The 16,441-nt window shown below is 50.4% G+C and overlaps 1 long non-coding RNA gene across 1 annotated transcript; it reads right to left on the bottom strand.

Annotated features, from left to right (window-relative positions):
* Positions 1–1,050: 1,050 nt before the first annotated feature.
* Positions 1,051–5,084, bottom strand: LOC123382282. Its single transcript, XR_006590433.1, has 3 exons — positions 4,965–5,084; positions 3,426–3,515; positions 1,051–1,397 (listed from the first exon to the last, which is right to left on the bottom strand). It is a non-coding gene; the product is annotated as an uncharacterized LOC123382282 (long non-coding RNA).
* Positions 5,085–16,441: the final 11,357 nt, after the last annotated feature.

The raw sequence follows: 16,441 nt of genomic DNA, 5'->3' as shown, positions 1-16,441 counted from the left end.
GGTTTAGCAAGAGCTGACACGCTCCTTGAGCTGCAGAGCTGTTGGCTGGGGAGGAAGCCAGTCTGTTTGCCGAAGAAGCCCAGGGTTCAACGACTCAGCCACTGTTCCCCCAAATGGGACATTGGCGTACCTATCAATAACAGACGGTGGGGGTGGAGGGGGGCGACTCAAATCTCGTGGCAAGAAAATGAACAAGACCCCGGAATAAAGTTATCCTGAAGGAAGAGACTCGAGGCTCATGTTCCAAGTTCGGAACAGAAGCCTGAGTATTGGTAGAGGAGCTGATTTCAGGCGGTATGTGGCTCGTCTAGGAGGTGCCCCAACACCCATACGACTTTCCCGGTGGCTGTGACTCGCAGAACAGTGGCTGAAGAGTGGGAATATAAACTCTAAGGGGCTGGACCAGGATGTCCTGGGCGGAAGGTTACAGCCGGCTGGAGGGTACAGGACTACCCTTCAACAGCGACGCCTTGTGGCAGGCCCGAGGAACTGCAGAGCTGGCGAACTGGGTCCCCAGTTCTGTTGGCTGCATATCTGGAGTCCTTTCCTCTCTTGGCGTGGGGAAGGATCAAGTGTTCTCGAAGAACTTGGGGGGGGGAGATGGACAGGCAGGGAATCTTGAGAGGGACCCAAAGGACTGTCTCCTTAAAGGGCCTAGGGTGTTCTAGCAATTAACTTAAAAAAGAAGATAGAGGGGCGCCTGGGTGGCTCAGTCAGTTAAGGCAGTTAAGACCCCAACTCTTGATTTGGGCTTAGGTCAGCATCTCACGGTTGGCGAATGGGTTCTAGCCCCCATTAGGCTCCACGCTGACATAGAACCTGCTTGAGATTCTCTCTTTCCCTCTCTCTCTACCCCCCCACCCCCCAAAAGAATATAGAAGAGGTGTGACCGTATTTTTATTCTGTGTAGAGTAAGTCTTGCAATCTACATCTGCATTTTTGAACAACCATTAAATGGACTACTATAAACCTATTCATACAATGTTTCAAGAGAATACTTAAAGATTAAAAATTACGTTAATTTTAAAAAGCAGAATATAAAACGGTCCATATGTATGATCACTTTTATTATATTTATCTATCAAAAGTAACATCATACGAGGAAATGAAAATAAATACAAGCAAGAAGTTAATTAGAAATTAGCTCTCACTTGTAGCGATGTGGGTGGTTTTATGTTCTCCTGCTGAATATAGTCCTGCCAGTGACACTGGCCTCCTTTTCACCCAAAAACTTCAGGGCCGAGGCCCCCAAACACCCTGTTTTCCGCACGGTTTGCAGCAGGGGTGAGAGGAGGCATCTTTCTCCTTCTTTACTTCTTGCCTCGGCGCCCAAGATAGGATCTTCTGTCTACATTTTTACCTCTCAGGGAGGTATTACAAAGGGATGCTTCTTCGCTCTTAGAGGGAGTGAAAAATAATCTGATCATCGACAGTACGGGTAAGGTCACTGTGACCTCAAAGCAAGACCAGGCCCCAGGCTTCCTCTCTTGTCCCTTGGACCTGTTTGCCCTCAGGGGAATGTTCTCTCTGCCTTGGTTTCCTGCCCCCACGTACCCCCTCCTGAGCGGGGGGGCCTGCTCTCCCAACGCTTCCAGCTGCTGCTAAGTGGGGGGACATTCAGTTTGGGACTTTGGGAAAGGGAGAGAAAAGCCCTCATTTTGTCCGGGTGTGGGTTAGTTTTCAAGCCAGATTCATCCTTCTAAAGCCCATCCTCTGACCCTCTGGCCCTGGAGCCATTCTCAGTAGAAGCCAGGGTAACGAGTGATGGGAATCCTACAACCACCGTGCCCTCATTTATAAAACATCTAGAAGGTCCTTTTACGCTGACTCAGTGTTTCCGTCTTTGCAGCTTGGTAGGTTATGTAGACCAGGAAATACTTACCTGGCCTGATTCAGGTACATGCTGCTAACAGGTGGGGAGGTGGGGGTGGGTGGGGTTCCTTGGGCCCAAGGACAGATAGGGTGCCACTCTGTGGCCTCTCTGCCCTCGGGCCCTTTCCTCCCCCCTCCCCTGCTCCCCTCAGTGTCGCTGGGGCTGAATCCCGCCAGCATCAGGTTTGCCTGCTTCCAGTAGGGTTTGGCTTGGGAGGCCTTGGCAGAGGACTGGAGAAGGGACGGGAGAAGCCAGGACTCTCCTCCCTCGCCTTCCACGCCCCTCCACCACTCCCTTTGTCCCCGCAGCCTGGAGGTGGTGACGACTTTTTGCTGGTGCTAACCTCTCAGTGACTCCACAGTTTGCCATTGACCCCCCTTCACCGGGGAAACCAGTTTCTTATTATTTATTTCCCTCTGTTTTCAACCCTTGGAGATGTGTCCCCTTTCCTAGTTGGAGCCTGACTGGTAATAAAGCTAAATGGTCGCCTTCGCGCCCAAGAGGGGAGTCATTCCAGCTGCTCTCAGAGGCAGACCCAGGACACCGCAGAGGGCTGTGCGTGAGAGACCCAGGAAGACATCAGAAAGAGCGCTGTGACATTTCTTCCCTGTCCCCACTGCCCCTCCCTCCCAACCTCAGATACTGGTGTCACGTTCTACTTCTCCGAGGCCTTGTTCTGAGCTGGCTCTTCATTAATTCCTCTGAAAATGTTGCCTGATGATTACTTAAGAATTAGCCAGTTTCGGGGCGCCTGGGTGGCGCAGTCGGTGAAGCGTCTGACTTCAGCCAGGTCACGATCTCGCGGTCCGGGAGTTCGAGCCCCGCGTCAGGCTCTGGGCTGATGGCTCAGAGCCTGGAGCTTGTTTCCGATTCTGTGTCTTCCTCTCTCTCTGCCCCTCCCCCGTTCATGCTCTGTCTCTCTCTGTCCCAAAAATAAATAAATGTTGAAAAAAAAAATTAAAAAAAAAAATAAATTAAAAAAAAAAAAAAAAAGAATTAGCCAGTTTCCAGAACTTTTATAGAGGAAATAAAATGTTTTTTTTTTTCCTGCTTAGTAATACGGTCTCCTATAGGTGTTTTGAAAGAATGTAAAAGGGAAAGTAAGAACCAATTACAATTCCAGCTATTCAGAGGGAACCTCTTTAATACTATGGTGACCACGTGTAGCCTTTTTTTCTTTGATGGCCCGTGTGCACAAGCATGTGTGCTTATCGCTCGTATACGGTTCTGTGCCTTCGCTTTTATCGCTTGGGAAACAAAGACTCCTCGAAGCCCGAAAATCCCCACCCCACCCCCCACCCCAGTGCGTGAAATTTACTCAATGTAACGAACACCGATTGAGCGCTCGCTCCCTCCTAAGGGCTGGGATTGTGCTGGTACAACGAAAGAATGGGTTTGGAGACAGACTGCCCGGCAGCACATACAGAATCCGCAAGAGTGGCCCGTGTGTGCGTGCAGATCAAGTGACAAACGGAAGGCACGGCATTTGGGGGAAGTGGAATAGCGCTATGGGGGTGCCTGCCCCCGCGCCCCCCGTCTGCCTCGTTCTTACCTGGCATAGAGATAAAGCATGCTGTCCCAGAAGAGAAGGCAGGGGTGGAAACCGTGCCTCCGGCCTCTCCCAAGCAGAATACACCCCCATCTGGAAGGCACGGGTCCTCAGTAAGAAGGGTCTTTTGCCACCAGCGCGTCCTCTACGCGATTTATTTTTGTGTTCTACCTAGTACCTGGCCCATCTCCCCAGTAGTAAGCATAGCAGTGCGCCCAGTGTGCTACAGACAGAGTCCAGAGAACTCCCTTGGGATCCCGGGGCGTCTTAATCCAGTTGGAGTTAATCTCAGCTTCATCTCGTGTGGGTTTTGTTTTTAATTGAAAAAAATAATAATAATAAAGCCTCTTAGATGTGGATAGTGCAGATAGCAATGTGCAGCAGCCAGAGGAGAGGGGAATAAAAATCCCACCTCCTTGACAAAGATGCGGGGATCCCCCTCCCCCCACCGAGAGCTTTTCTTTTCCGCTAAATGTTTCAGAGGGAGGCCAGGGGGATGACCCGGGAGATATTATGTTAATGAAAAGCAGGATAAATGCTCGAAACGATTTGCATAGAAGGAACCTGACCCAGCCGGTGCTTGGAGAGGAAGTCCCAGTGGAGATGTCCCACATAATGGGCCTTCCTTTGTCCGCCCCGAAAGGGGGGGGGGGCGTCTGAATCTAGAAAAACGACTTGGCCGTTCCTGTCCCCCAGCCAGCGCTCACAAGGCCCCACACCAGCGTGGGCGATCCGTGCAATCGCTCCGCGGTCGTCTGTGTGTTTGCACTAATGTTTGCTCTAGTAACGCCCGGTGAGCCCGCGGAGCCCGGGGAAGTTCTGGGCTCGGGCCCATTCTGCCCAACGCGGGGCAGGGGGGAACAGGGAAGGGTGTCGCCAACCGCTGCTTGCCTCCCCCAGTCACGGGGAGCCTTCCTCAGGGCGGCAGTAGTTCAATGCCGAGGTACCAAACTCCAGGGAGGTTTCCAGCCTCCCTCCCACCCTCTACTTCTCCACCCCCGTCCCGGCTGACATCAGCATCCAAGGCTGGGAATAGCGTCCAGCAACGGAATCGATGATGAAGACCAGGCAGGGGGTTCAGGACTCGCAAGGGGGGGCCTCTGGACCTCCTAAGGTGCCCAGAGTTTCAGAGCCTTCCCGCCATCCTCTCGCTCATGCGAGCTAGGATGATTTGGGGGTGCTTATAGAAGCAAACGTGTCCGGGCCCTTAGACTGGGTTTCTGGTAAGAGACAAGAAGGGCAATGCCACGGCCGGACGCCTCCTACGGGGGCAGCTGGCGGGCGCTTTGTGGCCTTGATTCTCCCAACACAGCTGCCACATTCATGCTGCTGCAGGGGAGGAAGCTAAAGCTCAAAGCTCAAAGGTCATCCAAAGGTCAAAGCTCAAGGTCATCCAAGCTACCGGTCAGGTCTGCGGCAGCCCGCGTGCCTCAGGGCTCCCTCCCAGGGTCCTTCCTTCATTCCGTTCTCACGTGCTGAGTACCTACCGCCCGCCGGGCGTGCCACAAAGCGCCCGGAAGACAGAGGTAAACAAAACCCTACCTTGCAGTCTAGCAGCAGAAACCAGTCTCCCACGGATCCAGACGCGTGATGACAGGTGCAAATGGCGCCAAGCGGAAACCGGAAGGTGCCCTGCGAGAGGAGAGCTGCCCTCCTGGTTTGGATGGGACCCCAGGGGCGGTGACGTTATGGCAGAGACTGCAGGCTGAGTGGCCCAGGGGAGGAGGGCGGAAACGGCCGCCCAGGCAGAGACCCCGCCAGCACCTGGAGGAAGTGAGTTCAGCAGCGGGCCCCAGGGGTGATGTCCCAGGGACGCGGGGCCAGTGAGACAGTTCTGGAGCGGGAGCACAGCCTCGCCAGCTTGTTAAAGATTTGGGAGGTTGTCCCACCTTTCAGGAATGTAAGCAGATTAGCACTTCAGGAAGAACATTCTAACACCACCCAAATGTCCACTGACGGACGAGCAGGTCCACAAAACGTGGTACATCCACACAGTGGCGTGTTTCTCAGTCGTAAAGAGGAAAGAAAATCTGACATCTGCCACCTGGGTGAACCTTGGGGACGTGACGCTAAGGGAAATAAATCCGTCACGAAGGGACAAATACGTATCTGAGATACCCAAAGCAGTCAATCCGTAGAGACAGAAAGGAAGATGTTGCCAGCCAGGGGCTGGGGAGGGAAGGGGGTGGGGAGTCCTCGTCTCATGGGAACAGAGTTTCAGTTTGGGCAGACAAAACAGTGCCGGCGATGGGTGGTGGCCACGTGTGTGAACGTGTCTAACACCACTGAACTGTGCGTTTAATGTGGCTAAATGGGAAGTTTCGGGTACTGTGGACTTTACCACAGACAAACAAAAGAACATTCCAAGTGCCCAAGGGAGAGCAGATTAGAAGGACGATGGGACAGCTACGCAGCTTTTCAGTTGTTCAGGTCAGAGGTGCTACTTCAGGGATCCCCCTGGCCGGAAACCTCTCCGCCTAAAACTCACCAGGGGAGTTTTCCAGAATGTCTGCCTCGTGTTTGTCTTGATGAGGACAGTGGTGGGCTTCTGTACAGATCCACCGGGGGGGGGGGGGGGGGTGCTGCCTGCAATGTGAAGCCCACAGTCGTGCGACATCGGAGTCAGAAACCTTCGAGGATGGAATCAAGCCTGTGGCCACCATCCCCCACGAGTCACCTGGGGCACGTCCTCTCTGCAGGGGTCGAGCTTTGCCGACGTACATGTGAAAAACGGCCGAAGGATGCTGGGCAGGACCCAGTGCACGGTGGGCGTGGGGAGATTTGGCTTCCCCACCCTTCACCAGGCCTTCTTGGGTCTCCTTCCAGGAGGAAGACGCGCCCCAGGGCCCTCCCCCTGACTTTACCAGATCAAGGTCTGGGGCATGTCCTGATGGTGGTCCCTTCCCCGGGCTCTTCCAGTGGGGAGCACTGAGGCTGGCCTCCGGGCAGTGAGGCAGTTATGTAAGGGGGAAAGGGGGGTGAGTACATCTATGAGGCCTGTTCTTATAGAAGAATAATGTTCGGACTCACAAACAAGCATATTCCTTTTAGAACTGCACCCCTCCCCATTCAAACAAAGCCACAAGGCTCTCTTTGTCTCAGGGGTGGATGAACCAGCAGAAACGCACAGCCTCCAGGAGTCCGTGCCTGCCTTTCCATTTCAGAAACCAAAGCATGTGTGTCTCAAGGGCCAAGGTCATGAAGAATGCAGGGCTTAATCACCAGATTTAGCAGAAAAGTGAGCAATCAGAGGCAGTTTTCCGCGCACCGGGGGAGTGAGTGAGCGATTTTGCTGAGGAGAGAGAGGAGTCTGGGGGCTTGAGTCCCTCACCACCCCGTTCTGTGACCACGCGCAGGTCAAGTCCCATTGGGGGCTGCGGTTTCTCATCTGTGGCCAGGGGTCCTGCGCTCCCCGCCCCGAGCCAGCTGGTTGTCCCTACACCCCGACGCTGGAAAACCCTCAACTGAGTCACTTCCCCCAGCTGGGACATCCTGAGCGTCTCCGGAAGGACTTTGCTTCCCCCGTTCCAGGCGAAGTCCTGTCTCCACACGGATGCTGACTTTGCCAGGAGAGGGTGTGGGGTGTGGGGTAGCGGCTGGCTTGGGAACTGGACGGAGGTGGGCTTAGAATTCTGAGGCCATTGCTTTTGGTGTTGTGACGTCTGAACCCCGATTCCTCGTCTGGAAAACGGAGACCAAAGAGCATCTGGCAGGCCCCTCATAAGGATGAGAAATGTCGTGGAAGGGACCCGGCACCCGTACACAGTGGACTTCGAGCGTGATGGCTCGACATAAGAATTAGAAGAATAAGAATTGTGATTAATGTTATTATCATTTGCCATTATTGGGGGAGGGACTCTAGCTTTACATACAGGTTAAGAGGGGCTTCTTGTGTTCAAGTGGGTTTTGAGGACCGTCGTCCTAAATCACAACGCACTACAGAGCTCCACGTCGCAGAACTGGGGCGTAGGAAACTGACTCAAAAGGAGCAGATATCACCAGTAGTAGTGATCTTACGTAGAGGATCCTTCTTCAGATGAGATCGAAAGCTCTTTCCACCAGGTAATTGGAGTGTCTTCTCTTGTGAAAAGACTGTCTCAGCTCCTGGGTTCTGTGCCCACAAAGTTGGGCTCCCAGCTTAAGCCCAAGAGCGGCCACTTCAGAAGGAGCGTCTTGTTTCCAGTAAACAAGGCAGCGTTCACCTCTGGGGTCTCCCCGACCCACGGTGTGGCCGTCCCTGGGGGCTGGGGTTCCCACAGGGACACTGGTGGTTAATGCGCGTTTGGGCATCCGGCTGTCCAGAGACAGCCACTCTGGAAGGTCTGGTGACCACCGTGGAAGGATGATGCTGCAGCCCCCGCCCAAAGGGCTGTGCTTTGTTCCCCAGGAGAGCAAGGGGGGGTAGGACCCTCCCACCAGGTGAGTCCTGAGCAGACTTTCTCACACCCCAACACACGTTCCGATTCTGCAGGTCTGGGGGACAGCCCAATGGCCTGCATTTGCAGCAAGCCCTCGGGGGGGTGGGGGGGCCAATGCCACTGGACCCAGTGACCTCACCCGGGGACATCAGCTCTTCCTCGAGAATCTCAGATGCGGACCCTAGAGTTGCCTCCACCATGTTGCAGAGACCATGACAAGAGGCAGCTGGTTTGTCCCCAATCCCGGCCTTGCCAGCCACACCTGATGTTATAATCACACGGTTTAATTAAAGATTACATACAACTGTTGAAATAACGACCGCAGAAAAGGCAATAAAACCCAAGTTGAAAATCTCCATAAAAGTGAATCGCTAAAAATAAAGGCTATTGAAATCGATGTAGTGAGATAACTATAAACACCTGGGGTGGGAGGGATCTAGATGATTCTGCATTCCTGTTCCTCCCCAGATGGCGTTAGCTGCTCATAGCACATGTGGAGTGAACGTGGCTGCACACAGGACAATGTGGCTCTCGAGGCAGTGGCTCGTGCTCAGAAAAAGGCTTGGACTCCACAGGAAAGGCTGGGAAGAAAAGAAAAGTAACTGGGGGCAGCTGGGTGGCTCAGTTGGTTGAGCGTCGGACTCCGACTCGTGTCACGATCTCACAGCTTGTGGATTCGAGTCCCGCATCGGGCTCTGTGCTGATGGCTCGGAGCCCAGAGCCTGCTTTGGATTCTGTGTGTGTGTCTGTCTGCCCCTCCCCTGCTTTCTCTCTTTCTCTCTCTCTCTCTCTCAAAAATAAATAAACATTAAACATTTTTTTAAAGAAATGTAACTGTATTTTTTAAGTAAAAATAAATACTGGATTTGAAATACGTATTTTTTTAAATCTCTGGTTCCAACTGAATTACAGGGGAAGGATTCCCTTGTATCGCTTCAAAAAGCAAGTTAATATTCCCATGTATCATAATGTAGTACAATCATTGATTTTTGCTGTCATTAATTCTTGCCCCGTTACGTTATTTGTAAGTTTTCCAAAAATCATGCGACAATGAACACTTTTCAGGCATACAGTTTTTTGCTCCTTTTAAAAAAAAAATTTTTTTTTAACGTTTATTTATTATTGAGACAGAGAGAGAGCGTGAGCAGGGAGGGGCAGAGAGGGGGGGAGACACAGAATCTGAAGCAGGATCCAGGCTCTGAGCTGTCAGCACAGAGCCCGATGAGCTATCAGCACAGAGCTGGATGCGGGGCTCGAACTCACAAACCGTGAGATCATGACCTGAGCCAAAGTTTGGCGCTTAACCGACTGAGCCACCCACGTGCCCCTTTTGCTCCTTTTTTAAGGATAATATTAGAGGAGTAGAATTTCTGCTTCAAAATGCCTTTCTAGGTTTTGGGAATACTTATTGCCTGTCTGCTTTCTGAAAGAGTAATATTTCCACTTCCTTTTTAGAAAAAAATTTTTAACGTTTTTATTTATTTTTGAGACAGAGAGAGACAGAGCATGAGCGGAGAGAGAGAGGGAGACACAGAATCCCAAGCAGGCTCCAGGCTCCGAGCTGCCAGCACAGAGCCCGATGCGGGGCTCGAACCCACGAACCGTGAGATCATGACCTGAGCGGAAGTCGGATGCTTAACCGACTGAGCCACCCAGGCGGCCCTCCACTTCCTTAATATTAATCTAACCCGCATAACTTAGTGGCTTAAAATGACCAGCTTGTCATTATTTCTTGTGGTTCTGAGGGCTGACCAGGGCTTAGCTGGATGGTTCTTCTGCTGGTCTCGTTTGGGGCCTTCCATTCAGCCGCGGTCAGCAAGCACCTGGGCATGTCCTGAGAACTTGGTGTGAAATCTCCAGGCTTCTGGCAAATAAACTGCTGAGCGAGGCATGGGGAGGAAGGCGGAGAACTCAGACGTGTGAGCAGGAAAGATTGCTTTTCAATACTATTTTTTTATCTTTATTTATTTTTGAGAGAGAGCATGAGCAGGGCAGGGGCAGAGAGAGAGGGAGACACAGAATCCGAAGCAGGCTCCAGGCTCTGAGCTGTCGGCACAGAGCTGGACGCGGGGCTCGAACTCACGGACCAGGAGATCATGACCTGAGCCGAAGTCGGACGCTCAACCGACTGAGCCACACAAGGCGCCCCTGAAGATTGCTTTTAAGCTCAAACATTTCCATCTACACCTTTCCCCTCAGCTCCCCCCCCCCACCCCCAGTTATGTGGGAGGGATGAGGGATAAAGCATCACAGACAAGAGTCAGAGTGTGGACCCAAACCCCAAGACATGGACGGATTCCCAGGGCGCAGAAGTCCTTATGTAATTTATTCCAAGAACCTTGCTTTAGCTAGAAATGAAAAGGATCCCAGCTTCCCCCCGAAGCGGTGGGAGTAGAAAGCTCATGTGAAACCTTTTGTTCCGAATTCGTTCTGATCCCCACATCTGGGTGTGCAGTTAGTAATTACTTCCTTTTTTAAACACCACTTCAGCAAAGCTGGAGCGTCACCAACAGAGGAGGCAACTCTGAAACGGAGACCAGAAATGTATAAATAGCCCCTCTGAAAGCACAACAAAGGCTGGGCTGTGACCTCCAGGGAGGGATCCCTATTTCAAATGAGGCTCGGTGCTTCTGGAAACATAATTCTGTCTCATCAGCCGGGGCCCCGTCCCCGCCCCCTGCTGCGCTGTTCCCTCCACATTTCACACCTCCTTTTCGCCAGCTTCCTCCCACCTCCCACCTCCAAACAAAAGAGCGGGAGGAAGAAAAGCTCAACTACAGTTCCAGAAGGTCCCCAGCAGCAGGCCACCGTCGTCCCGGGCTCTCCGGTGAGAACTTCGGGAAGGAATGGGGGGACTTCGCAGAGAGCTCTGGTGTCAGCCCTACTTTTAGGAAGTCAGCAGAGGCTTAAGGATGGCATGAGAAGCAGGTGCCTGGGTGGCTCAGAGAGTGAAGCTTCCTCAGGTCGTGATCTCAGGTTTTGGCTCAGGTCGTGATCTCACAGTTTGTGAATGGGAGCCCCACATCAGCCCACATTGACGGCGCAGAGCCTGCTGGGGATTCTGTCTCCCTCTCCCTCTGCATCCCGCCCCCCACCCCATGTACACATGCATGCGTACATGTGACCTCCCTCCCTCCCTCTCTCTCTCTCTCTCAGAATAAATAAATAAACTTGAAACAAAAAAAGAAGAGTTCCCATGATTAACCAATCCCCCTCCCCCATGCTGATCTGAAATTCTCCTGGAATGTACAAGGGCAGAGAGAAGGTGAGACACGTTACGAAAGACGGCGGGACAACAGGGAGAGGATCCGTGGCCCCAGTGGCGAGGCCACGTCAGGGACCACCACACGTGGCTGCGCCCCCCTCCCGGCCCCAGCCACTGCCACCTCGGTTGCCGTCCTGCTTCAGGCTTCCTTCTCGGGCGGACATCTAATACTTATGCAACGTTGCAGCTACGTGTTAAACTTCTTTATGTCCACCGGGCAGAGGAGCGAGCAGAGACAGACGAGTTCAACACGCTGGCCAACGTGACAGCTGACAGCTGGCCAGGCTTGAAGCCCAGGCTCTTTTCCGCTTTGGTGGGGACACGCCAAGCCAGGAGAACTGCTCGGGGCTCCCCCCTTCTAAGAAAGCAGGAATTGGAGCCTCTCATCTGAGCTTGTCCGTGTCCCAGGGGGCAGACAGTAGCAGGCACTGCAAAATAGGTGGGCCACTTCGGCGCAGGTCATGATCTCACGGTCCGTGGGTTCGAGCCCCACATCGGGTTCTGTGCTGACGGCTCAGAGCCTGGAGCCTGCTTTGGATTCTGTGTCTCCCTCTCTCTCTGCCCCTCCCCTGTTCATGCTCTGTCTCTCCCTGTCTCAAAAATAAATAAAACGTTAAAAAAAAAAAAAAAGAAAAGAAAAATATTCTCTCTTTACGGATGGTGATTGTGGCTTATCCTCCCAAGATGGCGACTGATCCTTTCTCGAGATATTCCCTAAGTATTTGAATGAACAAATGAATGAATGAATGAGTGAAGGAAGGAAGGAAAAACTGTCCACATTGGTGCTTCTCAAACTTCCGCGCATGCCAAAATCACCCGGAGAACTTGTTTCGTCAAGTCAAGGTTGTTGGTCCCCAGGCCCACAGTTTCTGAATCCGTAGGTTAAGAAGGGGCCCTGAAATCCCATTTCTAACATCCCAGAGGCTGCTGGTCCACAGGCCGTACTTTGAGTAGGACTGGTTTACGCAGTGGCTCTCCTCTGGCTGTCACACCCAGAAGCGAGAAAAGACTCAGAGAGGAGCATTTCCAGGGAACAAACACCTGGATCAGGAGATTAATGATAGCTCACCTTTGTGGATTGCTTTCTCGTTTCAAACATATCTTGATAGGTCTTATTGGATCCTTGCAGGTCTGTGACATCATGAGCCCATTTTACAGATGAAGAAGCAAGGGTCCAAAGGATCACAATCAATTGCTCTAGGAAGCACAGCAGATAAAATACGGAGTTAGGAAACACATCCGGGCCCCCTGACCCTCACTGGAAGTCCTCCGCGCTGAACACGGGGAATTTTCAGCATCAAGTAAGTAGTGATATAAAGATTACCTCGTGCTGACTGCTTTGCAGTATGGCCTTCCCAGCAGTGCTTGTGAGAGGGGAAGGAAGTTCTGAGATTATAATTCACTTTAAGCGAGATTTAGTCGTAAAATCAGTTCAATACTAGTAATAAATTACCATTCAAGCATTATTAATAAATAGCATCCCACAATTTGATTTTAGCTACCGCTTGACACGCTGCAGATGTGAGTACATATGTGTGCGTTTTGGTACATATTATGCCATTATTGCTGACGCGTGACCTGAAGGCATTCAGCCCTCAGGCGGGGGCCAAGTGGGAGCTGTGGGAGCCTTCATTCAGGCTAAGACTCCTGGGTGTTGAGGCTCAGTTTTCTGACCCAGAATTGTCCTTCTCAAAACCAAGATAGAATCCCTCCGTCCGTAAGACCAGAGAGGAGTCACGCTTCAAAAGGATGATTAAGGGAGAATTTGCAAAGCATCTCTGACCCAGCCCTTGTCGTGGAGGCAGGTCAAGAGCCCAAGGGTCCCTGGGACAGCCAGAGGAGCAGGACGGGAGGTGACAGCCACTTCTTGCTGGCTGAGCACCTCACTGTCTCTCCCCACCCCCACCCCCGGCCCCCTGCCGTGATACCAGCCCTTGGCCGGTCAGCCAGGTTACTGACTGTTACAGCATCACTCCCAAGAAGGCACTGAGGCTGAAAATTAGGCAGCCCGAGAACTCCACACAGCGCCAGGCTGCCTCCGAGGGCGTGCCACTGGTCTCAGCTCCAGGTACCCGGCTCTGGGAAGCCACTTCCCGGGCTCGATTCCAGCCCGTCCTGTCCTCACTTGGCCCCTGGACCTTTTTCTCACTGCTAGTGCTCGGCTGGCAAATCCTTTCCACCACCTTCGGTGCCGCAAACTCTGCACAGATTTCTGCTTTGCAGCTTTCCTAATGGTTGTGTGTGCTGCCCCCCTCAGGAGACCCAGGGGTCCCCTGTCACAGAGTGAAGGACAGAATGCACCACCCCGTTGGGGTCCTTTCCGCAGGAGCCGGACTCCTGTTCGGTATCGTATCTTCAGGGCGTATAAAAATAATTCGATAGTAACACTGTTTTGTGACTGAAACCCTTAAACCGGCAAGACAAGACTTCCCTTAAAGAGTCGAACGACAGAATTGAAATCCTGGACTCTAGAAGCCTATTCTCCACCTCCAGCTTCTATAGGACATCTCAGACACTCAAGCACTTTGGACATGAAGGGTCAGCTCTGACCCGGCCTCCTCTCGTGAGAATATTTCAGACCATTGGTAAAGATAAGAAACCTCTATTCTTATTAGAATAATGGAATAATAAGCTTCTCTGTTTGGAGTAATGGACCGGTAAGCTTTATACCGGTTATATATATACTGGCAAGTTCATACCGGTTAATTTGTAAAAGAAATTCCATTTACACACGGGCTGAAATTACAACATATCAGTCACCGAAATCGATTCATAGACAACCTAACGCGAAATTTAGCTGTGTTTCGGTCTTCATTTTACATAAGAGTCTATCAGCCGTGGCCAAAACGATACTTTACCGTTATGATTGTATTTTTTTTTAATTACTAAGGCCAAGTATAAAATCTGAGCGCCCTCAATCCCACGAGATACTGACACACTGGGGAAAATACATCTCTACCTACCTACCTACACAGAAATTGGAACAAATATAAGCAGTGCTTCCGCACAAGAGTGATTTTAGAAAATAGAAACGCCGTTCATATTGAGTTCCGCAGGAAGTATTTCACAGTTGATCGAGACAAAGTAAATGCCATACTGAGAACAGAGATTTGGTAAAATGACAATCTCATTACATAAGATTTTCCTAGAAGTCTTTGTGTTACTTTATTATTAAATCAGTATTTTCTTTTGTTTTTTTTAAAAATACCTTTATTGATATATAGTACTGATACATACCATAATACTTACATACCATCCAACTGACCTATTTTAAGTGTACAATTCAATGAGCTTTAGCAAATGTACAGAGTTAGGCAACCAGCACCACAATCTAAGGTTAGACCATTTCCATCACCCTAAAAAAAAAATCAAAACCGTTTTCTAGCGATAATGATTCCCTATCCTCACTCCCTGCCCTAGGCAACCATTACTCGACTTTTGGTCTCTGAATATTTGCTGTTTGGGGGTAATTCATATAAATAGGAAAATGGTAAGTGTTTTTCTTTGTCTGGCTTCTTTCACTGACCATAACGTGTCTGAGGTTCATCCATGTTGTAGCACAGGCCAGTCCTTTGTTCCTTTTAAAGGCTCAGTACTATTCCATTGTATGGATATGCCACATTCCGTTTAACCATTCTTTAGTTGATGGGTATTTGGGTTATTTCCACATTTGGACTACCGTGGATAATGCTGCTACGAACACTCACATACAAGTCTTTGTGCGGACGTGTGTTTTAATTTTTCCTGGTTAGACACCTAACCAATGGAATTTTTGGATCCTGTTGTAAGTCTATGTTTAACTTCTAAAGGAACTTTTAAACTGTTTTCCAAAATAGTCGCACCATTTTGCATTCCCAGCGGCAACTTAGAAGGGTTCCAGTCTCTCCATATCCTTGCCAACACTTGATATCGTTTTCTTTTTGATTCTAGCCATTCCAGGGGGTAAGAAAAGGGAGCTCATTGTGGTTTTGATTTGTATTTCTCCCTGAATTTTTGAATCCTTAAATTCATCCAAGGTCAACATTTAAGGCTTTATGAATGCTTTTTTTTTTGGGGGGGGGGTCACACTTCCATTTTGAAGTCATCAACTCTGCTTCCTTGAAATGGTATGAAATACAAAAGGTATACAAATCCATAGACTACTTGTAATTAAGATTCACTCAATCAGAGAAAGCCTAAAAAAATTACGCAATGCTACAGGTATTAAGAAGAATGGATTAAAATGAAGGAAAATAAGGAAGATTGCTTTTATCATCCAGTGTTAAATCACATTACGAGTAAAAAAATAAGAGGGTAAAAAAATTTTTTTTTCATTTTAAAAAACTAAAAAAATTAAAAGGTGATAGAAAAAGATTGGTTTGGGATCGGGGAAAATTCAGCCAACACAATCTCACCGACTGCTGTTCCTGAAAGGCTTGTCTGTGTCTTTTCTGCGAATAACACACTTTTCATAGGTATGTTTTCTGTGTATGACTTTACTAGCTAACATTTGCCAAGCACTCCTAAGTGCCAGGAACCGAGCGTGTCTGCACGCGTGCCGTGGGTATTTTTTGAATGTTAGCAAGCCCACATGGAAAATACTTTTGCTATCCCTATGTGGCCGACGACGAAACACAACTGTACAGGGTACATAACTTGAGCAAAGGCACGCGGTGGCCAAACTAGCAGAACGTTAAGTCACTGGTCCGGGTTTGCACTCGTGCTGCTCAGCTTTTTTGGCAACCGATGGGTGGCCGTGTGACTCTTCACACGTCCTTCCACACGTCAAATTCTTCGTTGCCCTGTGTTTCTTTCTCTGGCTTTGTTGCATTAACAGCATGAACGTGTCACTTAGCCTGTTAGAGCCGTTCCTTCTGGCCATCACTCTTGCCTGAGGCTCGCGTGTAAGCCTTCTGGCCACACTCGGGGTGTCCAGGAAGCAAGGAGGGCCTGGCCTCCCCAGATTGGGGCTATGATGCAGCTGCTGTTACACCACCTGTAACTCAGCAGCTCTCCCCCATTCAAGAAAGCAAGTGACGGGGTGCCTGGGTGGTTCAGTCGGCTGGGCATCCAACTTCGGCGCAGGTCATGATTTCCCAGTCCGTGAGTTTGAGCCCCGCGTTGGGCTCTGTGCTGATGGCTCAGCGCCTGGAGCCTGCTTCAGAGTCTGTGTCTCCCTCTCTCTGCCCCTCCCCCTGCTGATGCTCTGTCTCAAAACGTAATAAACATTACAAAAAAATTGAAAAAATTAAAAAAGAAAGCAAGTGAGCTAGAAGCCAATTATAAGAAGAGTAACTTCGAATCCATGTTAATTTGTAAAAAATATTAAATAAGTGAATTCAGTGCCAACTTCTATG

Source organism: Felis catus, chromosome A1 (genome assembly GCF_018350175.1).
Source record: "Felis catus isolate Fca126 chromosome A1, F.catus_Fca126_mat1.0, whole genome shotgun sequence".
Lineage (NCBI taxonomy): Eukaryota > Metazoa > Chordata > Mammalia > Carnivora > Felidae > Felis > Felis catus.
The sequence above is the reverse complement of the archived record's forward strand: the minus strand, read 5'-3'. Positions and strand labels throughout refer to the sequence as shown.